General features: G+C 44.1%; 1 long non-coding RNA gene across 1 annotated transcript; it reads left to right on the top strand.

Annotated features, from left to right (window-relative positions):
- The first annotated feature begins 50 nt into the window (after window positions 1-50).
- On the top strand, window positions 51-13249 carry LOC130680085 (uncharacterized). Its single transcript, XR_008993096.1, has 3 exons — window positions 51-722; window positions 6245-6314; window positions 13152-13249. It is a non-coding gene; the product is annotated as an uncharacterized LOC130680085 (long non-coding RNA).
- Window positions 13250-13265: the final 16 nt, after the last annotated feature.

Below are 13265 nucleotides of genomic sequence, written 5' to 3'. Positions count from 1 at the left end.
CCTGCGCTCAACAAAATACACTTCTTGGTTGGCTCCGGATTCACCAACCTCTTACAGCCCCGCCTCTCGTGATGAGACTACAACTCCCAAGAGGCAGCGGGCTAGCCGCTCCTGTACCGCCGCGGCTTGTAAGGGAGCATCGGCGCGCGGGGCACCCCGGAAGTTGCAGGCAGCTCCAGGAGTCTGGGTCGCCGGTTGAAAAGTACCTCTCCCGTGGGTTGCTGCTGTGTAGAACCGGACTTTGCGTGGGCGGCGGTGTTTTTGATCAGATCGTGGAGCTTCTCCCCACTCCGTGTCTCGTCTCCCCCAGAGACGTCTTACGGAGGTCTTTAGCCACGGACCTGAGAGTCTCATCTGTAAAATGGAAATGATACAACTGTTTTTCTCCTAGAAATTTACAATAATTAAGTAAGCGATATAAAACGTCAGGCACAGAGCAATCAGCAATTAAAAAACGCTAATATTCATTAAGCGCTGTAATGCTAGTTATTAGTTTGGGGGTGTGATTTGTATTTTGTGGTAGGAGAGATGCAGACCCATCTTGCATCCAGTGCAGATGGCGAGGAAGCATTGGGATGGGGGTGGGTAAGAACTGATCAAGGTTCAGTCCCCTCCTTTGAGGGGCTCTGAGCTTAGCGGTTTGCTCCAACAAAATAAGTCTCTCCTGGAGGGGAAAGCTGAAGATAGAAATGCAAAGAACCACAAACAATTCACGATGTCAGGTGAGAAGAGAGAATACATTGGAGGATTTATTTTAGCGGGGGGAGAGCTCTGGGAGAAGGTGACATCTGAGTCCAATCAGCATTTTTCTTTTTTAATTAAGAAGTAAATAACAGCATTGTTGAGAAACAGTTAACATACCATGCAGTTTACCCATTTAGATTGTACAATTCACTGGTTTTTACTACACTTAAAGACACATTTATAAAATACTTGGTATATGCAGAGTTGTACAACCTCAACCATAACATTTAGAATATTGTGAAAATTAATGAAGGGAAACCTCTCTGACATGGTCCTCAGGAGACAAGCAGGGGGACCTCTCATGCCTACCACCCCTGATCATTGCAGACCACACCAAAGAAAGGAACACCTTAAAAGCAACCATATTAGCCACTTTCCTACCCAGTGGGAGGAAGATTTCTTCCTCCCAGCAACAGCCCAGCTAATGAGACACTATGACAGTTCAGCCAATGAGCTGTGTTCCACCATTGGTGGAACTCCCAGTTTCTTCCAAAGTACTTTTGCTTAGACTAGCTCTTGCCAACTCCCCCTTTCCTCTATAAAACAGAAGTTTTCTCCTTTGTTCTCTGAACTTGCCTCTGGCTTTGCTGTAGTTTGCATGTCCTGAATTGGAATTCTCTTCTGTTCCCAAATAAACCTATTTCTGCTGATAAAAGAACTGAGTTTTAGCTTTAGGATTAGCAATATCCAAAAGTTCTCCAAGAAGCCCTTTACCATTCACTGTCACTTCCCATTCCCTCCCCATGCCCCCAGCCCTAGTCAACTAGGAATCTACTTTCTGCCTCTGTGGATTCACCTATTCTAAACATTTTGACCTAAATGGAATCATATGAAATGAGGTCTTTCACGATTTGCTTCTTTCATTAGCAATATGTTTTCAAGGTTCATTCACATATCATGGATCAGTCCTTAATTTCTTTTTACTGCTGAATAATATTGCATTGTATGGATATGTTTTGTTTATCCATCACTTGATGGACATTTGGGTGGTTTCTACTTTTTGGCTATTGGAAGTAAAGAGATCATGACATTTGCATGCAAATATTTGAGTCAATGTATGTTTTCATTTCTCTTGGGTATATAATTAGGAGTGGAATTGCTGGGTCGTATTGTAATTCATGTTTAAACTGTCACATTATTTTCTAAACTTGCATCATTTTACATTCCACCAGCAATATGAGGATTCCCTCTCCATGTCCTCGCCAATGCTTTTTATTATTCATCTTTTTAATTCTAACCGTGCTAGTCAGTGTGAAGTGAATCTCATGTGGTTTTGGTTTGCTTTTCTCTGATGGCTAATGTTAGGCATTTTGTTATGTACTTATTGGCCAAAAGTATATTTTCTTTGAAAAAATGTGTATCCAAAAATCTTTGCCTATTTCAAAACTGAGTTAAAAAAAATATTGAGTTGTTAGAGTTCTTTATATACATGACAGATACAAATTCCTTATCAGACATAAGATTTGCAAAATTTTTCCATTCTGTGGGTTATGTATTCATTTTCTTGGTGGGATCCTTTGAAGCATGAAAGTTTTTAATTTTAATGAAGTCCAATTTATCTACCTTTTCTTTTGATGCTTTTGGTGCCATAGTTAAGAAACTGTTGCCTAATCTAAGGTTATGAAGTTAATGTCTATATTTTCTTCTAAGAATTTTATAGTTTTAGCTCCTCCACATAGGTCTTTGATCCATTTTGACTTAGTTTTGTATATGGTATGAAACAAGGGTCCAAACTTACTCCCTTGTATGTGGATGTCCAGTTATTCCAGCACCAGTTGTTGAAAAGACTATTATTTTCCCCTTTGAACTGTCTTGTTGAAAATAAATGCATTTATTTTTGGATTCTTAGTTTTATTCCACTGATCTCTATGTCTGTCTTTATGCCAGTACCACACTGTTTTAATTGCTGTAATAAGTTTTGAATTGGGAAGTGTGAATTCTCCAATTTTGATCTTTTTCAAGATAAAAAAGGCTATTTTGGGTCCCTTGAATTTTCATATGAATTTTAGTGTCAGCTTGGCAATTGCTACAAAGGAGCCAGTTGGGATTTTGATAGTGTTGAATCTGTAGATCAATCTGGGGAGTATTGTCATTTTAACATTACCTCTGTCATTTACTTTTTATTTTCTGTGTCTCATGTCTTTTTTGTTCTCTATGCTTCCTGTACAGCTTTCCTTCTTTCAGCACCAGTTTTATGGAGATATCACTGACGTATAACATTGTGTTTTTTGTCAGTGTACATCATAAAGACTTGACTTATGTGTATTACAAAATGATCATCATAGTAAGTTTAACACATCCATTACCTCACATAATTACAGTGTTTCAGATAAAAAAAATAAAACACATCTGTTACCTCTGTAAGTCTGGGGAAAGGAAATCCTGGGGCAAAATACCTCTAAAATCTAAATCAGTCAAAGGGAGAAATAAAGTTTAAAACCTGTTTATTGCTTACAAACTGCAATCCGGGGCTGTCTCTTTCCTGCTCAGGCAGAAGCAAGCAAGACCTCCCCCTAACCTCTCAGGTTCAGATAAACCGTTGCCCAGGTAATTACCCACTGATATAGAGATGAACCTTTCTCCACCCCTGAGGAATGCCTGTTGATATGCAGATCCACTACAGCCAGGCGAGATATTCTGGAAATATTACAATTTTACCCTCACATAATTACAATTTTTCCCGTGTGTAAGAAATAAGAATTTGTAAGATCTACTTTTAGCAACCTGTGAACATACAATACACTAGTGTTAACTATGGTCACCGTACTGTACATTACATCCCGGAACTTAATTATCTCTTAACTGGAAGTTTGTACCTTTTGACCCCCTTCACCCATTGCCCCATATCCCCATTGCTGGTAACCACCAAGCTTTTCTCTGCTTCTGAGTTCAGTTTTTTTTTAGATTCTACATATAAGTGGAATCTATATGTATCTACGTGTAAGTGGAGGCATACTATGTTTTTTTCTGTCTGACTCATTTCACATAGCATAGTGCCTCAAGGTCCATCCATGCTGTCACAAATGGCAAGATTTCATTTTCTATGGCTGAATAATATTCCGTTATATATATATCACTTTCTTTTTCCATCCATCTGCTAATGGATGCCTCCATGTCAAGGCAGTTGTAAATAATGCTTCATTGAACTTGGGGTGCATGTATCTTTTTGAGTTAGTGTTTTCATTTTATTCAGATATATATACCCAGAAGGGAGATTGCTGGATCATCTGGTAGTTTTATTTTTAATTTTTTGAGGAGTCTCCATACCGTTTTCCATAGCAACTGCACCAATGGGCATTCCCACAAACAGTGCACGAGGGTTCTCTTTCCTTCACATCCTCACCAACACCTGTTATGTCTTGTGTTACTGGTGATAATAGCCATTCTAACGGGTGTTAATGAATGCTAGCGCGTTATGGTTTTGATTTGCATTTGTCTGATGATTAGTGAGGCTGAGCACCTATTCATGTACCTATTGACCATCTGGATGTCTTCTTTGGCAAATGTCTCTTTAGTTCCTCTGCCCATTTGAAAATCATTGTGTTTTTGCTTTGAGTTGAATAAGTTCTTTATATATTTTGCATATTAACCCTTTATTGCATACATAGATTGTAGGTATTATCTCTGATTTAGTAGGTTCCCTTTCATTTTCTTGATGGTTTTCTTCACTGTGTAGAAGCTCTTTAGTTTGATGTAGTCCCAGTTGTGTATTTCTTTACTGCTTTCTAATGCATGAAGTGATTATTTCCCAGTGTAGTGTTTTAATTCCCTTAATGATTTTTTTCACTATATTTTTGGGCTAATTCTTTAGGGGTTGATCTAGGACTTAACATATAAATCTTATCTTAGAATCGACTTCAGATTTATGCCTTCACTTGAATGTGCTATAGAAATGTTACTCCTATATAGTTCATTTCCTCTTCCCATTTTTATCTTATTATTGTGCTATTATTGCTATTCATTCATATTGCATCTACATATGTTACAAGTCCAATAGTATATTGTTATAATTAACACTCCGGGCACTTGTATGCCTGCTAAAGAATCTGCAAAAATAAAGAAAAGCAGATACGTATTTATAGATTTTGTTATATTAACATTTTTCTTTTGCATTTCTGGTTCTCTTCATTTGTTTTTATGGATTAGAGTTACTACCTAGTGTCATCTCCTTATTCCAATACAGCTTTGCGTCCCTCCTCTGTTTGTGCTATTATTAGCAAGTTCATTCGCATGTTTGTCCAATATATTTGAAAATATATTTGACATTTCTACATGTTACAGGCCCAACAATAAAATTAATATGTACTTTTATACACTACTTTTTAAACTCAGTTAAGAATTACCTTTAACCGTGGTCATCAATTTTTCAAGTAGGTTCGAATTAATGAGTTTTTGGGCACTAATGAAGTCGTGAGCTCAACACAGGCCCGAGGAGATTAGTTAGCCTTCGCGGTGGACACTCAGGTTGTGAAAATTCGGAAAACTGGCTGGAGAGAAGCATGAGGGAGGAAAGGAGCCCAAGGGGGGTCAGGGGAGCAAGCCTGCCGCCTCCCCGCTCTGGTCCTCTCCTTGGGCGGGACTCCCGCCGGGCGAGAGGCGACGCCACCTGAACTGCGCCGCCTCTAGTGTCCACGAGGTGGCAGCAGAGCCCTTGCCTGGCTCTGCGGGGGACCGAGGACAGCAGCTAGCGCTCTAGTCCGGGGTGACCCAGGTTCCCAGCCCACCAACAGTTCCTCAGCGCAACGCCCCTCTGGGCCTGCTTCCCCAGCCATAACATGACGCAGTTAATAGTCCCCAGCTCCCAGGACTGTGGTGGGATTTAATTTTTGCGGGGAGCCCCTGCTGGCTGTACATGAACTCAGTGCGCTGGGCCTCGGGTTCTCCAGGTTTTGGGGAAGGAACTGGCCTGGGGAATGAATGCAGCGTGGGGGCCTGGGGCACAAATCGAGTATGGGGTGAGCAGAAGAGGGACCAGAGGAAGGGAAGGGAGAGGGGATGAAGAGGAAGGGGGAGGGAAAGAAGGGGAGCCCCTGCCCAGCTCTGGCCTTGAGGCCCAGCGCTTCCATCTCCAAGGCCTGAGTCAGGGCGTCCCCCCGCCCAGGGAAAGGAAGGAACACGGGGAGGGGGTGGGAGGGGGTGTTCTGGTTAACGTCTGTTAAAAAAAACTTTATTTATTTTAAATGGAAGTATCTTTGATATACAATCTTATATTGGTTTCCAGTATACAACACAGTGGTTCGATAGTTACCCATATTATTGAATCCTCACCCCAACTAGTGCAGTTACTATTTGTCAACGTAGATGTTGCAGAATCATTGGCTATATTCATGCTGCTCTACCATCCCCGTGACCAACTTACATTATGACTGAGAATTTCTGGGCCCCTTTATCCCCCACCCCCTCCCCCATGGTACCCTCCAGTCACTTCTCAGTGTCTATGAGTCTACTGCCATTTTGTTCATTTTGTTTTGTTTTGTAAAAGTTCTATTTTTATTTTTAGATATTTCGTCCCACCTGGCGAGTGTCCGTTGGTTCCTGCCACAGGGTAAACTGGTCCTAGACCACCAATGGTAAGCTAGGCATTGCTGGCCTCTCCGTGCAATCACCTCCATGCAATCAGGCCCAGCCTGAGATCCTGGTGGGCACCCCTGTCCTCATCCTCCTTCTTCAAGACCTTGAGGTCACCTGTTTGTTAATCCGGGCTCAACCACACCCCGGCTTGGACCACTGCACCCCAAGCGGCCACTCCCCAGCTGGCCTGGTCATCACCCTCCAACACGCTGTCCTGCTTAGTCCTTTCCCCATCTCGGCTTCTTGGCACCTCCCGGTTTCCAGGGCTTGACCTGAGACCCAGGAGCGGCCTGAGATTCTGCCCTTGTCCCTTTGTCTGCAAACTCCCCCAAGCCACCCACCCCACTGTACCCCAGATGCCATGAGGCCCAGGCCCTGGTCTCCTAGCCCCTCCTCTCCTGTTCCATATTGTCCCTGCTCCCAACCCTCCTGAGACTCCTCCTTCAGATCCATCCACCCATTCATTCCCTACTGTGTGCTGGGCACTGGGGACACAGCCATGACCAGGACACCCTGAAACTCCAGCACTGTGGGAGCTGACATGTTAGTGGGAGAAATGGACAAAAAACAAGATAAATAAGAAAAATCTACACCACAGCAGAGCGTGATGTATGTTCTGGAGGAAAATAAAGAAGAAAAAGGTCTCTGAGGGCTCCAGGCAGCTATCACCCCATAGCTAGAGGCCAGACCCCATTCCTCTTGTTTCAGTGTGGGTAAAATTGTAATGTTTCCAGAATATCACGCCTGGCTTTAGTGCATCTGCATATCAACAGGGGTTCTTCAGGGGTAGAGAGAGTAGTTCATCTCCATATGAATGGGTAGTTACCTGGGCAGTGGCGGGCTTACTGCACCTGAGAGGTGAGGGTGGGGGCGGGTTTGCTTCTGCCAGAGCAGGAAAGAGAGTCGGCCCCAGACCGCAGTATGTAAGCAATAAATGGGTTTTAAACTTTATTTCTCCCTTTGACTGATTACGGCTTTAGAGGTATTTTGCTCCAGGATTTCCTCTTCCCGGACTTACACTCAGCCTAATGGAGGTGGGTGGGAGGGTGTCCTGGGGCACTGTGAGAAGCAAAACAAGGTGGGGGCTCTTTGTCCTGTCACATGACCCCTCTGCCCATGCCTCGATTTCCCACTCTGTAAAAGGGGAGTACTGTCCACACCTCTGAGATTGTTGCAAGGATTAAATTAATTGCTCTGTGTAAAATACACCCGCAGGGAGTGCCTGGTGCACTCGTCACCACTTGATATGGGTTGCTGTTGTTTTGGTTCACAGTCAACCTCTGAAAAGAGCTCTGGTAATTCCCATTTCCTCTCCCGTCCCATGTACTTAAATGTTTCCTCTTTTTGATCAAACACTTAGCTTTAAACTCTATTTAAAAATACAAAATTCAACAGGCACGCAAAGGTAAATAACATAAACTGTCTCTCTCTTTCGCCCACCATGGCTCCTTAGTTCTCTTGCCAGTGGCCACCACTAGGAGGAGTCCTTTTTTATGTTTCCCTGCAAAAAGAGTCTGCATCCTCGTCATCTCTTTGGACACAAACCAAAACTTCCTTCCCAGGAAGTTTTGCACCTTGCCTTTTTTTTTTTATGTGATCTATTCTGGAGAACATTCCATGTGCACTTGAGAAAAATGTGTATCCTGCTGCTTTGGGTGGAGTGTTCTGTAGCTATCTGTTAAGTCCATTTGGTCTAATGTATTGTACAATGCCTCTTTCTTTATTTATTTTCTTTCTGGATGATGTCTATTGATGTGAGTGGTGGGTTAAAATCTCCTAAAATGAATGTGTTGCAGTCTGTTTCACCCTTTAATTCTGCTAGTATTTGTTTTACATATTTAGGTGCTCCTGTGTTGGGTGCATAGATATTTATAATGGTTATACCCTCTTGTTGGACTGACCCCTTTATCATTGTGTAATGTCCTTCTTTGTCTCTCACTCATTTCTTTGTTTTGAAATCAATTTTTTCTGATATAAATACTGCTAATCCTGCTTTTCTCTCCTTATTATTTGCATGAACTGTCTTTTTCCATCCCTTCACTTTTAGTCTGTGTATGTCTTTGGGTCTGAAATGAGTTTCTTGTAGGCAGCGTATAGATAGGTCTCATTTCCTTATCCATTCTGGCACTCTATGTCTTTTTTTTTTGTATCATTAATATAAAATCACATGAGTAACATTGTGGTTACTAGATTCCCCCTATTATCAAGTCCCCACCACATACCCCATTACAGTCACTGTCCATCAGTGTAGTAAGATGCTATAGTCACCACTTGTCTTCTCTGTGCTGTGTTGCCTTCCCCGTGCCCCCCCACCACATTATGTGTGCTCATCATAATGCTCCTTATTCCCCTTCTCCCTCCCTTCACATCCACCCTCCCCAGTCCCTTTCCCTTTGGTAACTGTTAGTCCATTCTTGGGTTCTGTGATTCTGCTGCTGTTTTTTTCCTTCAGTTTTTTCTTTGTTTTTATGCTCCACATATGAATAAAATCATTTGGTACTTGTCTTTCTCTGCCTGGCTTATTTCACTGAGCATAATACCCTCTAGCCCCATCCATGTTGTTGCAAATGATAGGATTTGTTTTCTTCTTATGGCTGAATAATATTCCATTGTGTATATGTGCCACATCTTCTTTATCCATTCATCTACTGATGGACACTTAGGTTGCTTCCATTTCTTGGCTATTGTAAATAATGCTGCGATAAACAGGGGTGCATATGTCTTTTTGAAACTGGGATCCTACATTCTTAGGGTAAATTCCTAGGGGTGGAATTCCTGGGTCAAAAGGTATTTCTATTTTGAGTTTTTTGAGGAACCTCCATAGTGCTTTCCACAGTGATTGAACTAGTTTACATTCCCACACTCTATGTCTTTTGATTGGTGCATTCAGTCCATTTACATTTAAGGTGATTATCAATAGATATGTACTTATTGCCATTTTATTAATTGTCTTCTGGCTGTTTTTTTATAACTCCCCTCTGTCCCTTTTTTCCTCTCTTATTCTCTTTTGTTATTGATGGTTTTCTTTAGTGCTGTAATTGGATTTCTCTTTTTTTAAATTAATTTGTGTGTGTGTATGTGTATTTCTAGTAGGCTTTAGTTTTGTGGTTCCAAAGGTTCAAGGATACCGTCCTTACTATATGACACTCTATATTAAGTTGCTGATTGCTCTATTTCACACACAATCTAAGGTACTTTTTTTCTTCTTCCTCCTCCACATTTTCATATTAGATGTCATAATCTGCACTTTTTGTGTTTCCCTTGTCTGATTTTGTATATAGTTGATTTTGCTTTTGTTTTATTTTAATTTCATACATGCTTGGTAATTAGTTGGTTTACAACCTTTACTATGGGTTTATTTTCACTGATGAAAGCTGTTTAGTCTTATGGTCATTTCCATCTAGAGCTGTACCTTTAACATATCTTGTAGGGCTGGCTTACTGGTGGTGAATTCCTTCAACTTTTGTTTATCTGGGATTGTTTAATACCTGCTTGAAATTTAAATAATAATCTTCCTGTGCCAAGTAGAGGGTTCTTGGTTGGAGGTCCTTCTGTTTCAGTACAGTAAATATATCCTGCCATTCCTTTTTGGCCTTTAGAGTTTTCTGTTGAGAAGTCTGCTGATAGCCTGTTGGGATTTCCTCTACAAGTAATATTTTTTCTCTCTCTGGCTGCTTTCAACACTCTCTCCTTATCCTTGATCTTTGCCATTTTAATTATTACATGTCTTGGTGTTGTCTTCCTGGGGTTCCTTTTGTTAGGGGATCTCTGTGCTTCCATGACCTAAGTGCCTGTTTACTTTCCAAGCCGGACACACAGCACTGGGTTTGGACACCTGCAGGGAGGAAGGAGCTCTTGGGGCCTGGCTCCTGCAGGCACCTCCTGGTTGGGCTGAAATAGAGCCAAGGAAGCTGGGAGAGTGTCTCTCTGCCTGCCAGGCAGCAAAGTCTGATGCTGCCACTGGTCCAAGTGGGTTGGCTCCCAGCAGTGTGTGCAGGAAGGGAACTTAGGGCTGTGTTGCCAGCAAGGGGGATGGAGTGTCTGGGGCTCCTGAGAGTTCCCGACCTGTTGGGCCAAAGAAGGGCTGGGGAGGTATCCTCCACCTGCCCTTTCTCCTGAGTAGAGAGTTCCATCCAACCCTCACCCCTCTGGTACCCCTCCCACTGCTGGCAAGTCTTTCAAACTGCCACCTCTGCTCTGGGTCTCAGGAATGGCGGAGCGTGCCTGCCCTGCACACTGGCTGGAGTCTCAGTCTCCCAGAGTGTCCCACCTGTCCCTGGTGTCCAGCCCCTCTACTCACCAGAACCCAGTGTAATGTGGGCCTGTGATCCCAGGGCAGATCTCCAGCGCCAGGTATGCAGTGCTTCTGGGATCCTAGTCTCTTCCCTATCCATTCCTCTTTCTCCTGCCTGTTGGAGGAGACATTACTGGTGGGAGGAGGGCTTGGGTCCCACTCAGTCATGGCTTTGCCACTTTACCCTTTTCTGTGTGGTCTTCTCTTCTTCCTCTGGTGCAGGTGGTCTGTTCTGCAGCCTTCAGGTCATTTTCAGGTTTAGTTTTATTTGCTATATTTTCTTCTTTTATGTGTTTTTTGGAGGAGGTTTCTGCCTTGACTTCCTATTCTGCCATCTTTAATCCAATCTGCTGCACCTTGCTTTTTGCTTCACAAAGTATCTCAAAAGTCTGAATTATAACTGGTATATTATTCTTTTGCACAGCTGTGTAATATGCCTTGCTGAGAATGGCCACGGTTTATTCAGCAACCCCCCTGTGGTTATCTGTACCCAAGAGGTGAGGGGGAAGGCCAGTTTTGCTTCTGCTGGAGCAGGAAAGAGAGATGAGATGGCCCAGGACCAGCCTCTGAAGATGAGAGGCTACAGGAGCGCTGAGAGATCAGGGGTGTCTCCTCACTTGGAGGTGCCATGGGAGTAGCCTGTCAGAACAGAAAGAGAGGGAGCCCTTAGTTCTGGCCAAAGAGGACAAGACTACAAAGCTTTTGGGGGTTGAGGGTGCAGGGATGCTGCTGGGTGAGAAAGGGATAGAAACAGTGAAAGAGGGAGGAGAGACACACAGAGAAAAAGTGAAAGAGACAGAGGGGCATGAATGTGCAAGGTGGGTGAGGAGACATAAACCCCCAGATGAGGGCTCTGTTGGGGGCTGGAAGATATTCTGCACTTTTCTTATTGTTATTATTTCTAGTTTCATTTCTTAATTTTTCAACTGTATTTATGGGCTTTTTGCCAGCAGAAAATTTGTGATGTTTGCATCACTGGAGTTTCCAATTTGTTCTTAGGCAAGTTCTGCTCTCTGCCTCCCTGGAAGCTCCCCATGAAGTCTTCATGTGCCACTCTCTGGCTGAGGGTGCCACCTTTGTCCTGACCCTGTTTCCCTTCCTGTTTATTTTCAAAATACCACATTGACATTTACACTGGTATTGTCAGGAGCCTAGAAACTCATTTTCTTTCCTGGAGGGCAAGACCGTCTGTCTAAGAGCCAGGATGGGAGTACATGTTTGCATTCCTCTCTGCTAGAGTCACCCCGAAAACGAAAGAAAAATACCATGGCTAAGCCTCCAGCAGCACTTACTGCTACAAGCCTGCTGCAGCTTCCTCTGTGCTGAGCACACAGCCCATCCTCTTCCCTCCACCCCATAAGACCCTGGTGATGCCTCCAACCAGGTCTTGGCACACTGTGTCCCTGCCATCCTGCCCTTCTCAGGAGCACTGTGACTGTGGCTAACCTCCCAGCCTTTGCCTGGGCTGCTCCGCCTGCCAGAACACCCCTCACCTCCAGATCACTCTGGTTAATACCGCTTGTCTTTGGATTTTGTATCTAAGTCACTCCAGGAAGCCCTCCCAGCATCTTCTAGAAGCCTTGCCCTGATGGCCACTGAAACAATTGGTAATAATTCGATTATAGTTTGTCAGCTCCACCAGGCAAAGACTGGGTCCATCCTGTCCCCTGCTGTGTCCCCAGTGACCTGCACATAGGAGGTGCCCAATAAGTGTGGGTGACTGAATCAAAGCCATTTTTGTGCCAGGACTGGTGAAGGGATTAGAGATGAGAGTCCTCTAAAATCTATCCACAAAGCTTTACTTTCTGGGATTTGTATCCTACTAAGGACACTCTCCTGATCTCCCGCCTCCTCCACTCATGACAGCCTCGGGGACATTAAACCCTGATCAGTTAGACTGCGCTCCTGCTGACTGTCCTACGTCCTCTCTCTTCTTACCTCTTCCTGCCACACTAGCCTCCTCTCTGCTCCTCCAGCTGCTCAGCTTATTCTCACCTCAGGATCTTTTCTCTTGCTGTGCTATCCACCAGGAGCACTGTCTCCTGTTCTGCTTCAGATCTCAGCTCAATTAACTGGAGCCTCTGTGTAGAGGCCCCTCTGAGCCCTGGCCTATGCCAGTCCTGGCACCCTGGTTTTCTTTGCTATCTGTAAAGATTCATTGCCTCCCCGCCAGACCAGAGGGTACGGTGAACCCTCAGGCAGGTAGGTTTGGGCTGGTTTGTTTCATTTTTAGGGCTAGGCATAGGGCATGATGCACAGAAGGGGGCCATTATTCCTCTTAGGGCCTCATGGGAGAACTATTCCCAAGAACTTGACCTTTGAGTGGGGCAATTTCCCAGCCTCCTTCCTGGGCAGGTTCACCAGATTCTTTTCCCTGGGTGCAAAATTAGTTCCACTGGGTGTGCAACCCATACATGCCACAGATGGGTAAACTGAGGCCCGAGGAGCCATGGAGTTGCCAGGACCGCAGTGAGAGTGAGTCTGGAGCCTCCTGAGGCCCCTGGTGACCCAGCCCCTCTGTGAGCTATCACCCTTCCCTTAGGTCTGGGGTCTGCAACACTTCTGCCTGAACAGGGCCCACTGCTGCGGAGGCTTCCGGAACTTTGTGCCCCTCCCGCCGGGTGCTCTTACCTCCCCGCCGGGTGCTCTTACCTCC

Source organism: Manis pentadactyla, chromosome 12, assembly GCF_030020395.1.
Source record: "Manis pentadactyla isolate mManPen7 chromosome 12, mManPen7.hap1, whole genome shotgun sequence".
NCBI classification, from domain to species: Eukaryota; Metazoa; Chordata; class Mammalia; order Pholidota; family Manidae; genus Manis; species Manis pentadactyla.
Note: the sequence above shows the minus strand (reverse complement) of the source record. Positions and strands in the feature narration are given on the sequence as shown.